A 6,000-nucleotide genomic window follows, 5' to 3' on the forward strand; every position below is an offset into this window, starting at 1 on the left:
AAAGTAACTTCATTTGTGCAGCAGATCATATTATTATGTCAATCCTTGATGGCAACATTATTTGTTTTAGTTGGAGTTAGGTGTTTATTTCTGTTATTTTTCTTTCTTCTCCCAGTAATATGATATTCTACACTTTTATGCAAAATCATAATTTGTAGATTAGATGCTTATGATGATCTTGTAAGATATACAAGTTGGTACACTTTTTGATCTATGATATTAGCAAAGGTTTTTAGTCTGCTATTATTTGGCCAATGATGTTACTTACAGCTTATTTGCAAGTAAAATAGATTGCCAAACCTTCTTATTCATTCTATGCTCTTCATTATTTTGTGTGGACATTGGCGGTGAACACAACCATAGGGTAAGAAACTCTTGAAAGCCATGGATTATACTTTCACGGATATTTCTTTTGGATATCACTTGGTGCCTTATTTGGATTTATAATAATTTTCAACATTGGATTTACCTTGGTCTCAACCTTCTTAAACTTTAAGTTTGTCTTTTGACGACATGAAGTCAACATAAGAATTGCATAATGATATGTGTTTATTTCATTTCAAAATGAATTCAACTCCTGGTTCTCGTGCTATTCTGCTAACACTACTACAAACCTCTTATAGGTTGTGTATTTTTAGATTTTTCTTTATTCTCTTATAATTATTGGAACCATTCCTTCACATGATTCTTTTCCTTTATTTATCGTCTTATAAGTTTATTCCTGTTTCACTTAATAAGGGTGGGTAATCTCATTTTACAGGTCGAGTGGTTTTACCTTTTGAACCCCTCACTCTGGTGTTTCAAGATGTGCAATAATAAGTTGACACCGCTGCGGTAATCATATAAACAAATCTCTTATAAATCTTATGTACCTGTTAAATATTTAGAACTAATTGGATCAAAGTACATTGATTAATTCTGTCATTTTTCTTTGATTTCAGGCAGTGACAGAAACGGGGTTCACTCAGAAAAAACTCCAACTTATTTGTGATATTACAGGTGCATTTAGGCCTAGTGTTCTTACAGCATTGATGGGTGTCAGTGGAGCTGGGAAAACAACTCTTATGGATATTCTTGTTGGAAGAAAAACTAGTGGCACTATTGAAGGAGATATTAGAATTGGAGGGTTTCCTAAGGTTTAGGAGACGTTTGCTAGGATTTCGGGTTACTATGAGCAAACCGACATACATTCTCCACAAATTACAGTTGAAGAATCAGTGGTTTATTCTACTTGGCTGCATCTGCGTCCTGTAATTGATTCAAAAACTAAATTTGTATGACCTATATATAAGAAGTTTAATTTACTCTTTAATTCTACAACAATGTTTAAACATTATTTTACTTCTGTTGGTGCTGCACATCTTTGCAGGAATTTGTGAAAGAAGTCCTTGAGATCATTGAGTTTGATGAAATGAAAGATTGCTTGGTTGGCATGCCCAGTGTTAGTGGTTTATCAACTGAGCAGAGAAAGTTTCTTACAATAGACGTGGAGCTTGTTGCTAACCCCTCTATTATGTTCATGGATGAGCCTACAACTGGATTGGATGCAAGAGCAGCTGCAATTGTTATGCAAGCTGTCAAGAACGTGGCTGAAACAGGAAGAACAATTATTTGCACCATTCACCAACCAAGCATTGACATTTTTGAAGCATTTGATGAGGTAGGAAAACAATTAATGAACTATTTTAAGAGAGAGCTTGGAACATAATGTCAATTTGGATACTGAAATGGAATTAATTATGCAAGTTTTAAAGCTGTTTGATTGCAACTAAAGCATTTTTTAACCCAATAGTGTAAGCTTGACTCAGAAAATGATGCATTAATGTGACAAGCTTCAAGGCCTACCATACCTCCTGATTTGAAGAGTTTGGAATATTGAGTCTTTCCGTCTATTGCATTACATTACTGTTACATTTTGTTTCTTTTTGAATAAGCAGGACATTTTTTACATTAGTTTCTAGAGAACATCCACTTTTTAAAAATGGTCTTTTAATCTAATTCCATATTTTTTATTCAATGTAGATTAAGTCTAATGCCTCCTTTACATTGTAGTTAATTCTGTTGAAAGCTGGCGGATAGGTTATTTACTCTGGACCATTGGGTCAACATTCAAGCAGTGTCATAGAATATTTTGAGGTCAGTTTGCTACAAGAATACATAAAAGAGCAGAAATTGAAGTATTGATCATATTAGTTACAACCATTTCTCTCCAACAGGCTATCTCAGGGGTGCAAAAGATCAGAAATAATTACAATCCAATAACATGGATGTTAGAGATCACTTCTAGATCAGCAGAAGCTCAACTTTGCATTGATTTAGCCCAAGTTTATAAGAACTGTGTCTTGTATCAGTGAGTTCAACTGCTCACCACTTCTTTCTCTTTTGAGTTAGGATGGTCATTACAAACTTGCTTGCTGTGATACAATAATGATTGTTTTATGATAACAATTTTCATTTTTGTGATTAATTTTTGTTCATTGTGATTGTAGGAACAATAGAGAGCATGTAAATAGGTGGAGTACTCCACCTCCTAGTTCAAAAGAATTGTATTTTGCAACTCGCTTTTCACAAAATGGTTGGGGACAGTTCAAATCCTACCTCTGGAAACAGCACCTATCTTATTGGAGAAGTCCTTCATACAACTTGCTGTGTTTCACATACATGCTAATTGCATCTTTGTTTTTTGGGATACAATTTTGGGATCAAGGGAGGAAAATGTAAGTAAATCAAATTGAATGAGGGTGTCAATGCGTTTCACGGACATTTTTTTTCTTCTTTTCAAGTATGTATTGTGTTACTTTTCAAGTATGCATTGGCCTTGTTCGGGAACCCAAGTTTGAGGCTAAAATAGCCTCAAACACCAAAAAAGCCAAATAGTCTCAAATAGTACCCTAAACCAATGATTTTTATTTATATATAAAAAAATAAAAATAAAAAAAGCAGCTCGGCAGTAGGGCATCCTACACTGTCACGTTGACAGTGTAGGCACAGGCTGTCCCATTGTTGGTAAATGACAATTTTGCCCCTTTAAACCAATTTTGGAAAAAGTGAGATTAGGAACAAATTTGTCATTTCAGCATCAAACATCATTTCAAACACATTTCTTAATATAATAATCAATCAAAAAATTCAATCCAACTTCCCAAACATAAAAACTAAAATAGCCTACTAAAATAGCCAAATAGCTAAAAAGCCAAAATAGTAGTCACTTCCCAAACAAGGCCATTATGTATTTCATAGACAGGAAAAAAAAAAACCATCAAATGCAGTTCTAGGATTCATGTGAACTCTAATTACTACATTATTAGATCTGGGATTCCATTATTATTTTATTGGATAGACTTCTGTACGTTTCTAACATAAATAATCCTTTTATTTGATAGAAATAGCCAACAGGGTGTCTTCAATCCACTTTCTTCAATATTCTCTGCTACGATCTTCTTGGGCATAAATAATTCCTCATCAGTTTCACCATATGCCGCAACGGAGCGATCTAGATGTATGCTTCGTGGGCTTATGCACTTGCTCAGGTATAAATTTCTTAAATACTTGATTTTCTCAAAATGGGATCAAAGTTTTAACCTCTTAGTACCTAAAGCTTCGAAGAGTCAGTTGAGCTAGTTCAATGTTTTTGGCATTTTTCGTAGAGCTCCTGGAAATCAATAATGCTTTATGCAGCGGGCTTCTTTATCACTGTCTTGTCCTCCAAAATGCTAGCTTATTGCACTATGATTTTTTCAATCGAATACTAGAGCTAACCAAATCCACCTTGTCCAAATTTAAATGCACGTGCTAATTTTGCAGGTCACGGTTGAGGTTCTGTATCTCCTAGTCCAAGTGATTGCATTTGTGATCATTACATACCCAATGATTGGGTATTATTAGTTAGCTTGTAAGGTTTTCTGGTACTTTTATGCCATGTTTTGTACATTTCTTTACTTCACTTATCTTGGAATGCTGTATGTTGCATTGACACCGACCTTTCTAGTGGCTGCAATTTTACAGTCAGCCTTCTACACAATGTTGAGCCTGTTCTCTGGTATCTGATTCCTCAACTGGTAAGCTACTAACCTTTACTCAGTGTGGTATCTGCATTGGTTTTAGTTAACATTCCATTGCACTTTAGATTATTAATTGGGAATAAACTCTATGCTATGGTGATAATAGAATTTGCTAGGACAGTCAACTTGTACAAACCTAAATTATAACTTTATTCGCATGATACCTCAGTCTCTCCTCTAAAACTTGAATCTTTCGTTTCACACTCAATGGTCCCTGCCTTTACTATTGCAGTCATCAATGGATGAAAATCGCTAAGTCAGGTTGGAGGAAACTTATATGCTCGAAGAAAAGCTCAGAAAATCTCCTCAGAATTGTAGTCCTAGTTTATTTATACCCAATCCAAACCAATTTTCTTCCCATTAGTCCTATTACATTTGTACCCAATCCAAACCCTCCCAAATGGGTACTGCCTCGTTTGGCAAGTTAACATTTTAGCCAAAAAGTCAAAAAGTTACTAAAAAAGTCAAAAAGCCTGTAACATATATCAAAAAGTCAAAGATTCCCTTTTCTCTCTACTTTTTACACATCTTTTCGTAAAAAGCCAAAAGTCATCCCAAACATATTAGTTTTTTTTACCTCATATTTTAGCCAAAAAGTCAAAAAGTTACTAAAATAGTCTGTTCCCAAACGAGTCTTATTTTACAACTCTTTGCTCACAGTAATTTGCTTGAAATTTGGGAGTTTTCAGTCCCAACTCCCTAGCAGTAGGTACTCTGTTGCTTTTTGTAGTTTATTAAAATTCGAGGTTCCCAAGGTTTTGTGCCAATCACCTGTTTTGTTGTGTTTTCATTTTTTGTATTTTTGGGAACAAAACAATGAAAAGTTCGAAACACTCGTTATTTTAATTTTTTGTGAGAAAAACAATTGCTGAAAATTTGAAAAAGAACTTTTTGATGTCTTCTAAAAAATGCGTTATTTGCATAAACTCTAGAGATGTTGACCTAAGTTGCATTTTATATTGCTTCTTGCAGCAAATTCCCAAGTGGTGGATATGGATGTATTATCCAACTCCGAGCCCTGCGCATTGAACGGTTCGGATCATCGATGTGGATTATGTGGTGAGCCCATAAAAGTCTAACATAGTCCAATCCAAGTTTAGGCTATAGAGAAGCCTGATACTTAAAAATATTTGTGCAATAGATTATTAGCAAATCAAACCTTGTAAGTTGTATTATTGATTTCTAAAAGAAAGATCAAAGCTTGTGTCATTAATATATATCCTGTCTTGCCTCTACATTAGAGACCTCAAGGCATTCCCATTCCGATTTCATTGCTTCGTTCTCCATTTCTCTCTCCTTCTCACCATGCCCGCAATTAATTAAATCTTGTTTATTATAAAATATTTTTAAAAAGTTTGTTCTTATATCTTATCTGCATTTGAGGTGACTGCTTTGCAGCAAAATGAGCTTATTTTGGGGTCTATTGTGACGACCCAAACCATTCGTATTTAAGAGTGCATCGAGTAAGTATGTTCTACTCAATATAATTTAAAATGTGAACGATTTGGATTATCAAAATGGGTCTTGAAATGAACCCATGGGGCAACACAATAATGGTTGTTGTGCCCTCAACACAGCAACCACCCCAAAATCCATCTTATCCCAATTTTACCATTTTCTTTTAATATGAATAATAATTTTATAAATAGTTTTAACTTAATTAAAATTAAAAAATTTAATTGTAAAAATTATTATTATTATATTGAAAAATTATAAATAACAATTGGATCGAAACAATTATGGTGTAAAATGCAACATTTTTTTTGTTATTTTAAATTATGATTTTTTTTTTAAGTGTAAACAATTTAAAAGGGTCAAATTTTATTAAAATTTAAAAAGGTTATGAAAATAATACTTTGACAAATTTATATATTTATCAATGCATGAAATAGTTGATGAATCTTATATTTATAGTTTTGTTTATGAAAATTTATTTAAT

General features: G+C 33.4%; 1 pseudogene across 1 annotated transcript in view; it reads left to right on the plus strand.

Moving 5' to 3' along the window:
* Positions 1-5,195, plus strand: part of LOC114280082 (pleiotropic drug resistance protein 3-like) — a 28,776-nt pseudogene extending 23,581 nt beyond the window's left edge. Inside the window, exons 16-25 of the transcript XR_014361075.1 lie at positions 343-545; positions 715-834; positions 942-1,274; positions 1,370-1,660; positions 2,053-2,136; positions 2,217-2,350; positions 2,490-2,717; positions 3,384-3,530; positions 3,805-4,058; positions 5,034-5,195. The product of XR_014361075.1 is annotated as a pleiotropic drug resistance protein 3-like (transcript). The remainder of the gene's footprint in view (positions 1-342; positions 546-714; positions 835-941; positions 1,275-1,369; positions 1,661-2,052; positions 2,137-2,216; positions 2,351-2,489; positions 2,718-3,383; positions 3,531-3,804; positions 4,059-5,033) is intronic.
* The last annotated feature ends 805 nt before the right edge of the window (positions 5,196-6,000 follow it).

The sequence above is a fragment of the Camellia sinensis genome, chromosome 2 (genome assembly GCF_055761805.1).
Source record: "Camellia sinensis isolate YWXY chromosome 2, ASM5576180v1, whole genome shotgun sequence".
In the NCBI taxonomy this organism is placed as follows: Eukaryota; Viridiplantae; Streptophyta; class Magnoliopsida; order Ericales; family Theaceae; genus Camellia; species Camellia sinensis.